Here is a 13126-nt window from a genome sequence, read left to right on the forward strand (position 1 = left end):
TCGGATTTTTCGGATATTTAGACGCATATATATCTTGTCTTTATTTGTTAGTATTATAAGGAGAGTTGAATGAGCATGTTGTTGATAATGTGGAGTATGTTGTCCTTAGTGTATGATGTAAACTTTCTTTCGATGCCCCAGTGTCACTTCGGTGGACTTAGATCCTTGTAGAATGGTATAGTGAGCTAGTGCCTGGTAGTTTGGCCTTAGTTAGGCATTACCCTTGCTCTTAAAAATATCCTCATCCATAAATCGGTATAATCATGACTTTTATGATGCGTCGGCAATACTAGATTTTATGATCATTGACTTTGGCTCCGATTCCAGTTTTGGCGGCATATCGATTGACTCATTTGGGAAAAGATTTTTGGTACTTTTGTATTCCAGTTAGGAAGTAGAATATTTGGCATCATGGGATAAATTATCTGTGAGCATCCAAGTACCAAGTATCGGCCTCCGTTCTGAATTATTGGAGAGCATCCGGGTACTCAGCCCTGGCCTCTATCAACTTACTAGTATGACGAGCATCCAGGTACCCTGTTCTGGCCTCAACTACACTTATGTATTACGATAAGCATCTGGGTACCCATTCCTGGCCTCGACCGTACTTATGTATTACGGTAAACATTCGGGTACCCAGACCCAGCCTTGGCCACTTTGAATATTTGGGTAAGCATCTGGGTCCCAGTTCCGGCCTCGAACCCTAAGTCACCACTAGCTCAATTGACTCTTGAAGATTCTAGGTTTGAAAATGATATTTTACTTCGGCTCCTAACATCACAGATTCTTGGTTCCTATCCTTGGTAGTTGTAGCTATTCTGTGTACTCGGTAGGCTTATGGGGCTTCATCCAGGTTTTTATTTAACTTGCACAAGAGTGTCCCGACTGGGCTTATGGGGGCCCAATTGGGTATAGTTAACTTTAGTTCTTATAGGTAGTACTCTTTCCCTATTTTGATGCTTATGTTGACACCTATTTAGGCTATTCCTCTTTTTTATATTGTTTTTACCTTTTCTGCTCAGTCGTCCTATGATGCCTACTTAGTACCTATTGTCTTGGTACTCATACTACACTCTGCCTCTACTTTCATGATACAGGACCGAGCACCAGCTACCATTGTGGATAGATCGAGCCTATTGCAGTCAGCTTCGGAGACTAGAGTGAGCATATGACATTTTTGGATCATTCTTGTCTCCTTCAGTATGGATAGCCCATCTTTTGCCTTTTGAGACTAGTTAGTTGTTATATATATTTTCGGTCCACTTTCGGGACTTATACTCGTCTTTTATTTTGTAGCAGCTCTGTACTTGTGACTTTCAGGTTTTAGGAGGGATCTTTAGTTGTTTACATCATGTTTTAGTTTACTTCCACTTATTCTTTCAACATATCTTTATAATTCATCACTCTTGTTTAGTTTCTGCCCTCAAACCCATTACTTGAAGTACTAGGTTGACGGGTTGGCTTACCTACTGGAGGGTTATAGTAGGTGTCATCATGACCTAAAGAATTAGGTCATGACAGTATGCTCCTTCAATGGTTGCTGATCCACGTGCCTGAATGAGTAAATTTATATCGGGGGTGTCCGACTTGGTTTCTAAGAAATGTCGCATCGCTATGCTTGTTAAGGAGATGGACATATCTCGGCTCATGACTTTTGCCGAACAAATTGAAGGGGACAAGCTCAAAGAAATAAGGATGAGGGATTCTAAGAGGGCCCAGTATGAAGGTGGGTTCTCTAATCCTAAGACCGTTGGTAGCAGTGGACGCTCTCATCAAGGCCAAAGCTCGGAGAAGAAGTTTCTAAGGATAGGGTGCCATACCCTAAAGCTAAAGGTGAATGAGGTGTAAATGCTAGTAACCCTTCTCCTCCAAAATATGCAAAGTATGGAAGGAATCATGGAGGAAAGTGCTTGATCGAAATGGGTGCTTGCTATAGATATGGCAAGATGGGCCATAAGTGATACGAGTGCCCTCTTGTAGCCAACAAGGGTGAAGATGGTCATCCAATGGGAGGCCAAGTTCAACAAGGCGCCCAAGCTCAATCTAAGGGTGACCAATGCAATAATCTATTCTATGCTCTTCATACTAGGCAATAGGTTGATGAGTCTCCCGATATGGTCATGGGTATGTTACAAGTCCTTAACTTTAATGTATATACATTGCTTGATCCGAGTGCCAACTTGTCTTTTGTTACTCCTTATATTGCTATGAGGTTTGATGTGTGCCCCGAAGTGTTAATAGAACCTTTCTCGGTTTATACTCTCATTGGTGGTTCGATATTAGCCAATAGAGCTTATACAAATTATCCTGTATGGGTCTTGCATAAAGTTATTCCATGTGACCTTGTTGAACTTGATATGACTGATTTTGACATCATTCTTGGTATGGATTGGTTACATGCCGCTTATGCATCTATATGTTGTAGAACTCATGTGGTTAAGTTTCACTTCCCTAATGAGCTTATTGTTGAATGGAAGGGTAATGATTTGGTGGTTAAGGGTCGATTCATCTCATGTATTAAGGCCCGAAAAATGATTTCCAAAGGGTGAATTTATCATATTGTGCGAGTTAGGGATAGTGACTCCAAAACTCCTATTCTTGAGTCAGTCCCTATAGTTAATGAGTTCTTCGATGTGGTTCCCGATGATTTGCCCGGTATTCCTCCCAAAAAGGAGATTGACTTTGGCATAGATCTCCTTCCCGATACCCAACCTATCTCTATTCCTCCTTACCGTATGGCTCTAGAGGAACTTAAGGAATTGAAAGAACAATTAAAGGATTTATTGGATAAGGGTTTTATAAGACCAAGTATTTCGCCATAGGGTGCTCCCGTGTTATTTGTTAGGAAGAAAGATGGGTCACTTCGAATGTGTATAGAATAATGGCAATTGAAGAAGGTCACCATAAAGAATAAATATCCAATCCCAAGGATAGATGACTTATATGATCAATTACAAGGAGTAAGCTATTTTTCCAAGATTGACCTCCATTCCAATTATCATCAATTGAGGGTAAGGGAGTGTGATATTCCCAAGATGTCCTTTTGGATAAGGTATGGTCATTTTGAATTTGTAGTAATGTTGGTTGGGTTGACAAATGCACCCGCTATATTCATGGATTTGATGAATCGCGTTGCCATATTTGGATATGTTTGTAGTGGTGTTTATTGATGATATCTTGATTTACTCTCAAAATGAGGAAGATCATAGGGGTCATTTGAGGATTGTGTTGCAAATATTGAGGGAAAATGAACTATTCGCTAAATTTAGTAAATGCGAATTTTGGCTAAGAGAGGTTGCATTTCTTGGACATGTGGTATCCGGTGATGGGATTAAAGTACATCCAAAAAAAATGGAGGCAGTTAAAAATTGACCTAGACCATTATCTCCTTCAGACATTAGGAGCTTTTTAAGCTTAGCCTAATACTACAGAAGGTTTGTTGAAGGGTTCTTATCTATTGCTTCTCCTTTAACTTAGTTGACACAAAAGAAGGCAAAATTTCAATGGTCGGAAAAATGTGAGAAAAGCTTCCAAATATTGAAAGATCTTGTTACGTCGGCTCTTATTTTAACATTGCCCGAAGGTTCAGATGGGTATGTTGTTTATTGTGATGCTTCACGTGTTGGTTTGAGTTGTGTCTTGATGCAACATGGTAAGGTTGTAGCTATGCCTCTAGGCAACTTAAAGTACATGAAAGAAACTACCCAACCCACGATCTTGAACTTGCGGCGGTTGTGTTTGCATTGAAAATTTGGCGCCACTATCTTTGTGGGGTGCATGTTGATATGTTTACCGACCACAGAATCTTGCAATATGTGTTTAGTCAAAAGGACTTAAACCTTAGTCAAATGAGGTGGCTTGAACCCTAAAAGACTATGACATGAGCGTATTCTACCATTCGGGTAAGGAAAATGTTGTAGCCGATGCTCTTAGTCGATTATCTATAGGTAGTGTTGCACATGTTGAAGAAGGTAAAAGGGAATTAGTCAAAGAAGTCTATAGATTTGCACATTTAGGTGTGCGTTTGGTTGATTCCAATGATATAGACATTCTTATACATAATGGTTCGGAATCATCTCTTGTGGCAGACGTCAAGTCCAAACAAGAACATGATCCAATTTTGGTCGAATTGAAGAAGTCAATTGCCAAAAAGTCCATTGAGGCTTTCTCCCTAGGAGAAGATGGGGTATTACGTCACCAAGGTCGGTTGTGTGTTCCAAATGTTGATGGAATAAGAGAGTTGATATTGAATGAGGCCCATAGTTCTCGGTATTCAATTCATTTGGGATCCACCAAGATGTATCGTGACTTGAGGAAAGTGTATTGGTGGAATGGCATGAAGAAGGACATAGCGGATTTTGTGGCTGTGTCCTAATTGCCAACAAGTTAAAGTTGAACATCAAAGGCCAGGAGGTTTAGCTAAAGAAATTGAAATTCTTACATGGAAGTGAGAAGATTTAAACATGAACTTTATCACGAGTTTGCTTCGTACTAGAAGACAACATGATTCTATTTGGGTCATTGGGGACCGAATGACCAAACCGGCGTATTTCCTATAGGTCAAAACTTCTTATGGTGCCGAAAACTATGCTAAGTTGTACATTCGTGAACTTCTAAAACTTCATGGTGTTCCTTTGTCGATTATATCGAATAGAGGTACTCAATTTAGTTCACATTTTTGGAAGTCATTTCAAAAAGGTTTTGACACTAAAGTCAAGTTAAGTACTGTTTTTCATCCTCAAACCAATGGGCATGCCGAGAGAACAATTAAAACCTTCGAGGATATGCTAAGAGAATGTGTGATTGACCTTAGATGAAGTTGGGATGATCATTTACCATTGATTGAGTTTTCTTACAATAATAGTTATCAGTCTAGCATCCACATGGCTCCTTTTGAAGCCTTGTACGGAAGAAGATGTATGTCTCTGGTAGGGTGGTTTGAAATTGGTGAGATGGCGCTAATTGGTCCAGATTTGGTAATTGATGCAATGGAGAAAGTAAGGCTCATAAGAAAAAATTAAAAATGTCTCAAAGTCGTCAAAAGTCCTATTTAGACACTAGAAGGAGAGAACTTGAATTTGATGTGGACGATATGGTGTATTTGAAGATTTTCTATGAAAGGGGTAATGCGGTTTGGTAAGAAAGGGAAGTTGAGCCCTAGATATATAGGACCATATAGACTTGCCATGTGAGTTGGCTATGGTTCATCCGGTATTTCATGTGTCAATGTTGAGAAAGTTTGTGGGTGATCCAAATTCGATTGTACCAAGGGAAAACACTAGTATTGAAGAGAATTTGACTTATGAGAAGGTCCCGATTGAGATTTTAGACCGGCTAGTGAAGAGGCTGAGAAATAAAGATGTTGCATCTCTCAAAGTATTACGGGGGAATCAATAAGTAGAGAGTGCAACGTGGGAAGCAGAATCAGACATGATGAAGCGATATCCTTATCTCTTTCCTTTCACTCAAGCCTAAAGGTACTAAGTTGCTGATAATCAAATCAATTAAACTTCTACGCTTCAGTTCCATATGTCATTCATATGCATGCATGATTTATGAAAATAATTTCTCTCAAGGACTATGTTTTATATTAAGTATGAAGTTTACACGTTATATGCATTTTTCAAAGTGTCCTCATATCCATGTCAGGTTTCTAAATCCTTCCATGTCTTTCCTATATTAGTTGAATCTCATTCGAGGACAAATGTTCCCAAGGGGGAGATATTGTAACATCCCTCAGAATTTAAAAAATAAAAATAATAAAAAAATAAATAAAATATATAGATATATACACCTTAAGAATGCCATAAAAATAGGCCGCTCATGTAACGTATTATCCTTAATCCTTTTTGGAAAATCCGAGATCAGAATATTGATCAGGGAGTTAAAATATATGGGAAAATGGTCTCGATGGATTTTTAGGACCCCTAAAACGGAAGAAAGATTTTCGAAGAAATAAAAAAACAGCGTGGTACGCGACAGGACCGCATTGCAGACCTGAAAAGCCGCACAAGACAGAGTAGTCCACGATAGGACCGCGTCATGAACCTGGGACAGTTTATCGGCCAAGTAGACCACGGCAGGTCTGCGGACCTGGGAAGGTTTCCTGGCCAAAATTAAGTTTTTTCTAAGGGAATTTTAGACTTTTCCCAAATTATTAGTTAATGAACCTCGATGTTTTTAGAACCTAATTCAACTCTATAAATTTACCTAAATCTCTAATTCAATTCATTCTTCTACAATTCATCTATCAAATATTTCTCTCTCTACAAAAAGGCTCTCAAGGGTTTTCATTGAAGACTTCAAGTAAATTCACTCAATTTCTCCATCAAAACTCTCAAGTTCTTCCAAATTAATTGGTGTACTCACTCAAGGTATGTGGGTATTGATTCATGGATCCTTTCTTCCATGAAGCCTAATCAATTTCTCAAGTTTTCTATCAATTTAAAGTATGATATTTTATGGGTTTTGTGATATCTATTCCTATTGCATCAATGTTGATTTAAAGTATGATCATTAGTCTATTTTGATATAATTTGATGGTTATTGAATTAAATTGAAGAGTTTTTCCATAAATTCTCCTATTTTGATTTCTAGGGTTCATGATGTAAAATATGAGTATTTTCAATTATACTTCCAAATGATATTATCTATAGGAATTATGTATGGGATGATATAAAGTTTATGATCATGCATATCTTCAATCTAATTTCATGATTTTTAAGTCAATTGGTCATGCATTCATGTCATGCCCTAATTTCACTTGTAAACGTAACGGATACTTGTGTTTCCTTTCCTCTTTCACTTCCTAGGGGGTCACCCATCCTAGTACTACTCTCTCCCAAGCACGCTTAACTTTGGAGTTCTGATGGGATCCAGTGCGTTAGAGCTGGTATGATCGCATCCATCCCTTAAGGTCACCACCAATGGTTCCTCACATGGTCTTAGATACCGCAACTTCTATTTGTTTATTGCTAACCTCGAGATCCATCCATCCCTTATAGCATCTCATTTGAAGTTGAAGCATTCCTATTTACATATGATAGCGTCAGTTGATTTTCTCTTACGCTTGAATTTCCATTGTCTACTTCCCCCCTTTTAGGGTGTACCCATGTCATCCTCTGTTTATTTTCAACTATTCATGCGCAAATGATTCTGTTCCAACCCTTTAATATACTGCACCATTTCTACACCTTCTGTTAGATCATCTATACTTTAGGTTGCCCCTGTAAGAAACCTTAGTACAATCATGGGGTGCTTAGAATTCTCGATAAATAGTACACACTCTAGTCCAAGTACTGGTACTCAAGTGATATAACTAATGTAGTAGTTTAGCCGAAGACACATTTCATTCATTCTAATCAGTACGTTACTAGTGCTTATAATTGTGTCCGATTCTCCATTCGGGGGAACTTATACTCTGATGAAACGTGTTCCACATTTTGTTAGCACCTCCTTTTGTTCCCCAAAGGATACCACTTGTTCCTTTAATAATATCATAATGCCTCAGTTGTTTTGCAATTTTCCATTCCCTATCCTCAAGGGATCCTAGTATTTCCAAAGTGGAGGTACATATACACAATACCCTTTTTTGCTTCATGAGCTTTCATCCTTATCGTGTACCCGATACTAGTTCCTAATCTTACTCATAATCACATTCTTTAGCTACTTCTTTACTAGGCTCTACGTACTTCCATGATGATCCTCATTATATTCACACTATATTATGCTCATAGTCAATCCCGAAGGGTAATATTTCTCAACTTTTATTCACAATCCTTACTCTGGGCTAATTCCACCTGGTGGAGCAAGCGTACTTAACCCCTTATCCTTCCTCGTCATTCTCATCCTTAATACCTCACAGCCTATCTTAAGACATTCATATCTATCACCATTCTTCTCACCATATTAGTATTGACCTTCTACTTTCCACCTATATCGCAATTAATTTATTTCCCAAAGTCAGTTGTACTCCTAGTTTAGTCGGATCTTATCATTACCATGGATACGATCTCTCAAGATATATTACAACCTTATATCTCATTCTCTTTCTATTTCAAAAAACAATTCGGCAGAGTTTCCTCTATATTCCTTACTATTCCAAACCTGCACTTAGGAAATACCAACAATGCATCATAGGGACAATACATATATATTCATATCACAGCCTCACAAGGTGCCCAATATCAACAAAAGTATAAAATGATGGACTTACCTCGTATGTCCAACTCGAACTGCACCCATTACACTTTCCTGTCTACTTTTCCTTTCAATTTTCAACTTTACATTTCAATCATATTTCAATATACTTACCTTACCCTATATGCCTCTTCCACACCATTACTTACCTGTATACTGTGTAGCTTCCAATATCATCCATCATTTTCTTCTGTCGATGTCGTTCTTCAGCTGAAACTAAAGGTTAGAAAAAAAGGAATTTTATTTCCTATGGCTGGGCTCTATCGCACGATCTAAGAAAAGAAAGAAAGGTAACAGCCTAAATGTCATATATCGATGTGGTATACCACACACCGATAAATCAACCTCTATTAGACACGGTCTGTAGACATTCCGAGGACCAAACCACTTTGATACCACTTTTGTCAGAACCCAACTCTATAGGCCGTGACTAGTGCTCGAGTTGGGCACCCATACGTACCCTTAGCCCCACCTAGTGTGTTAGCAGAATAAACAAAAGTAGAAATCAAAAAAAGGTCGCTAGAGAGTGCATGAGAATAGATATAACATAAGAGGGTCGTTAAGGCCATCACAGAACACAAAGCCCAAAACATATATATATAACCCACATCACAAGTGTACAAACCTCTACAGAATGATAGCCTAGTCATATGACAGGACAGGGCCCCATCGTACCCTTAACCAATATGTACAAATTTACAATAGAAAAGTTAGTGCAAAAATTGGGCTCCGGACAAAAGAGCACTGCCAACCAACATGGTAGATGTCCTAAGCGAGCGGGTTAGCAAACCAAGTATCTGTACCTATGGGCATGTAACACAGTCCCCGAAGAAAAAGGGTCAATACGGACAATGTACCAAGCATGTAAAGTATGAACTGTAATAGGTAAAGCCATTACCAGAACAAAAGGTGCGAAAATGAGCAAAATATCTAGAATATCAAAATGTTTTTCATAACCACAGATAATATATGCAGAAAAACATATGCCATATCTGTCCCTATTATGGGACTCAGTGAACAAATCGTGGTCGCTGCCCTGTCACTAGTGCCACAGTACATCATAACTCCAGAGTAGGGAATATCTCTGTAACAAATCATATCATATTAGATGGTCATATCATATCATATCATATGTGTACATGGCACATCATAATTCCACAAATAAAACCCATGTACAAGGTGTACCTGCCCCCTCACATTGGGGCAAGACGAATGATGCAGAGAAGCATGCATGATAACCAAACCTGACTCAGGCTCGGTAAAGGTAGCATTGAGGCATCCACGAGTGGAGTAGTGAGAAACTAAATATACTTTAAATCATTTTTGAGACTCGATGGAGTTATTAAAATGAGCTATTATTCAAAAATCAAGACAAGAGTCATATCAAGTACCTTTGGAATATCGCTATGATTTATATCCAAATAGAAATTTTGGAATCATATACACGTATCTAGGCATGATAAAATATCCTTTGGAAAATCAAGAAGTTGGCCATCCTAGCTGCTCTACGAATAGAAACTTCCTTCGAATCATATAAAAGTCATATACTTGTTTCATAAAAACCATGCCAAAAAGGAAGATTAGATTTATATACTTATGTCAAATCATGCCAAAAGAAAGAACGGTTAGCTTTACATATTTATTCCAAAGACATGCCAAAAGAAGGAATGGTTAGCTTTACATACCTCTTATGGATTACTCCTAATATGTTCGCCTCGTCATCTCTTGAACCTATTTAACATGAAAGTAATACTATGGTTAATGACCTTTCACTTTCCAATTCCAACTCTACAACCAAGTCTCCATAGAGGTCATTTCCTTATTTATTTTGCTCGACTAGTTCATTACTAGTTCCTAAGTTACCGAAAATCGGCCAGCATCTCCCCTATAACTTCAATATCCCCGAGATTTTAACTCAGACACCATGCCAACAATCATACCAACAAAAATAACCAGAAGAATATATATAAGTAAATCACATCAACATTACTCAATACAACTCCAAAGCACTAGCTCAAAACTACGATATAAAAATAGAGTTTTTAACTTTTATTTCGTAAACTTTTTAACCATACCAAATGGGGGGGGGGGGGGGGTAGTTTGGTTTCAACCAGAAGTACCCACACCATTTTGTTAACACTTTCCATCCCTGAAACACACCACCAAACCAGATGCAAATGCAGCACCACAATCACAACACACTACTCGACTTCAATTTAGCTATAACGATTTTAATTTAGTTTGTTTCTAACGTCAAGCGTCCTTATGAAATTTTTCCACTTCCAACCTCATTAAAGACATGTAATATAACTCATAACATCATCATAAACTCCAGTTCGAAATGGAAAACTTTATCTTACCCGAAACTCGCCAAAACTTGTCGGAACTCGCCTCGGAATTTCCTTTAGCACAGCTGAAACTTCGAGGCTGTTTGTTAACGTTTTGGGGATGATACAAACCATAAATTTAGATTAAAAATACATTCATAACATTATGGTATACCCTATATAATTAATTCATGGAACGAAATCCGAGAACTTACCTTTTTCCTCTCTAAATCCATGGCCTTCTCTCTCGACCTCTCTAGTTTCTTCTCTTCCTTTCTCTCTTATTCTTGAGTTTTCTAGAAATGTATGGAAATTTGATAAGTCTTAAGACACATATTTATAGTCCACCTAAGGGGGTGACCTTGTCAACCCCTAAGTGGTGACACATGTGAAGCCCTAAGTGGTGGCACATGTCAAGCCCTCATTGGGCCAACGCATCACCTCCTCCAATCCGGGGCTTCCATGTGGCACGTGGGGGACCACCCCCTTTCTCTAGCTGATTCCATGTGTCACTATATAATGCTTCCACATTTCACCTTCTTTCCCCCCTCGTGGATTTGTAATCTCATCTTCTTTTATGAATCTATGTAATCTTTGCAACGTAAGCTTGGTACGTACTCAAGTAGCTTAAGTATGTAAAATTTCCAAGTTGGTAGCTTACGTATGTAACACATCCAAGGTAATATCTTACATAAGTAATAGGGTCCTACGACTCACTACTTGGCCTCTAATTCCTTTCGGATTCCTATAACTTTATTTCCAATCTTCCCTGTCATGGGGTATCACATTCTCCTCTCCTTAGAGTTGTTTGATAGCGTTATAGCCTATCCGTCTCACATGGTAACTTCTAAGAAGCTTTCAAGAATGTAGGAATCTTTCAAGAAACTTAATAAGCTTTAAGAAACTTTAGGAAACCTTAAGAAACTTAAGAGGCTTACGATCCTTCCATGATACTTAAGAGCCTTTCAAGAGACTTAAGAATGCATTCCAAGGTACAACAGTACGGGATGTAACATATGGAGATTATGAAATGCATGAAATAAATATGATAATATAATGACCAAGCTAAAACAATAGATAATCCTTTAAAATATCTGTAGAAACATAAGTCATGGTCAATGCAAAACTTGTAAGAAAAGTATAATCAAAATTTATCATAGTGAGAGATACTGTTAACCAAAATAAACCAAGTGAGTTATAACATGGAGTTCAGAGTCTTCCTCACACCAAAAAAGGTTGTCCTACTTTCTAGGTAAGGACCATAAACATGAGTTATATTTTGATCCACTAGCAAGGGATAATTAAGGCAAAGTACTATGAGGCATGTGATTTTGGGACCTACGTAATCACCACTAGTCCCACTCATTGCTATGTATACTCTCCACAAAAATAGTCATAAGTGTAGAATAATATTTGAAAATGGTCATGATCTTGTACGACCAAATTCATCATAACATACTTGAAAATCATAAGAATATCTCCTCTCCAAATCATAATTTTATAATATATTCATAAACAAACTTACCTAAGAATTTAGATCATGATAAGCTTCTTCATAGAAAAATAATGAAAATCCTCCATGATAAGAATACTTCACTTTTTGAAGCTACCTTGTTTTCATTAAAGTATGATTGATAATTTATCTAAAATTATCCATAAAATCATAGTTCAAAATTTCATGAAGTATGCATAATTCTCAAACATAGTTCATAATCTTAAAAGAGCCATAATGCATGGGTTCAGGAGAAATTCATCTAAAACCTGTAATTAAGATCAAATCATATATAATAAGAGCAATAGAAGTGAAATAAATAATTATTAATTGAACCTAATGCAAGATCATCAAAATCGTAGGTTTTAGGAAAAAAATCATAAAATGGAATCAGAAGCACCCTGGGATTCCATGGATGGAAAAGAATTCATGGATAAAATTCTCACATACCATGAATCAAAGCCCTAACAAGATATTTTAATGGAATCTTTAACTTGAAACCCTAACTTGACCTGAAGAAGAAAACTTGAGAGGCAAATTTATATAAACCTTAGGGGTTTTGAGTGAATGAGAAGGAATAGGGGAAATTTGAAGGGTAAAGGTAGTTATAGTCATAGGAATAAGTACAAAATGTCATAGTTTGGATATTAAAAGAACAGGAATTGACTAAACTGTCTCTTAAAAATAAACTCAAGGACCTATTTACAGGGCTTCTATGAACCGTAGAAGCTTATATGACCCATAGAGAGTCATCCGTAGAAGGCACCTAAGGTTTCTGAGTTTCTGATCAACTTTCTACGCGACACTTCTACAACCCATAGAAATTAATAAGGCCCATCCAAATGATTCGTAGACCAAAAGTTTTGAAATCCCAAAGGTTTAGAGATTCTTCCCACGACCCTCTTCTACGGTCTGTAAAATATTATACAAACTGTATACCCTCTCATCTTGTACAATCTCCAAACTCAACTCTCTAATTCTCCATCTATGGACACTCCTATAGGCCGTAGGACCTTATATAGTCAGTAGGTAGCCTCGTACATGAGCTTTTGAACCTTAAATAAATTCTAAATTTTAGGAGCTCTCCTATGAGGCCCTTCTATAGACC

The 13126-nt window shown here is 37.6% G+C and overlaps 1 pseudogene; it reads right to left on the reverse strand.

Moving 5' to 3' along the window:
* Positions 1 to 6797: 6797 nt before the first annotated feature.
* Positions 6798 to 6898, reverse strand: LOC129904489 (5S ribosomal RNA; annotated as a pseudogene).
* Between the last annotated feature and the right edge of the window lie 6228 nt (positions 6899 to 13126).

This window comes from Solanum dulcamara, chromosome 1, assembly GCF_947179165.1.
Source record: "Solanum dulcamara chromosome 1, daSolDulc1.2, whole genome shotgun sequence".
Taxonomy (NCBI): Eukaryota; Viridiplantae; Streptophyta; class Magnoliopsida; order Solanales; family Solanaceae; genus Solanum; species Solanum dulcamara.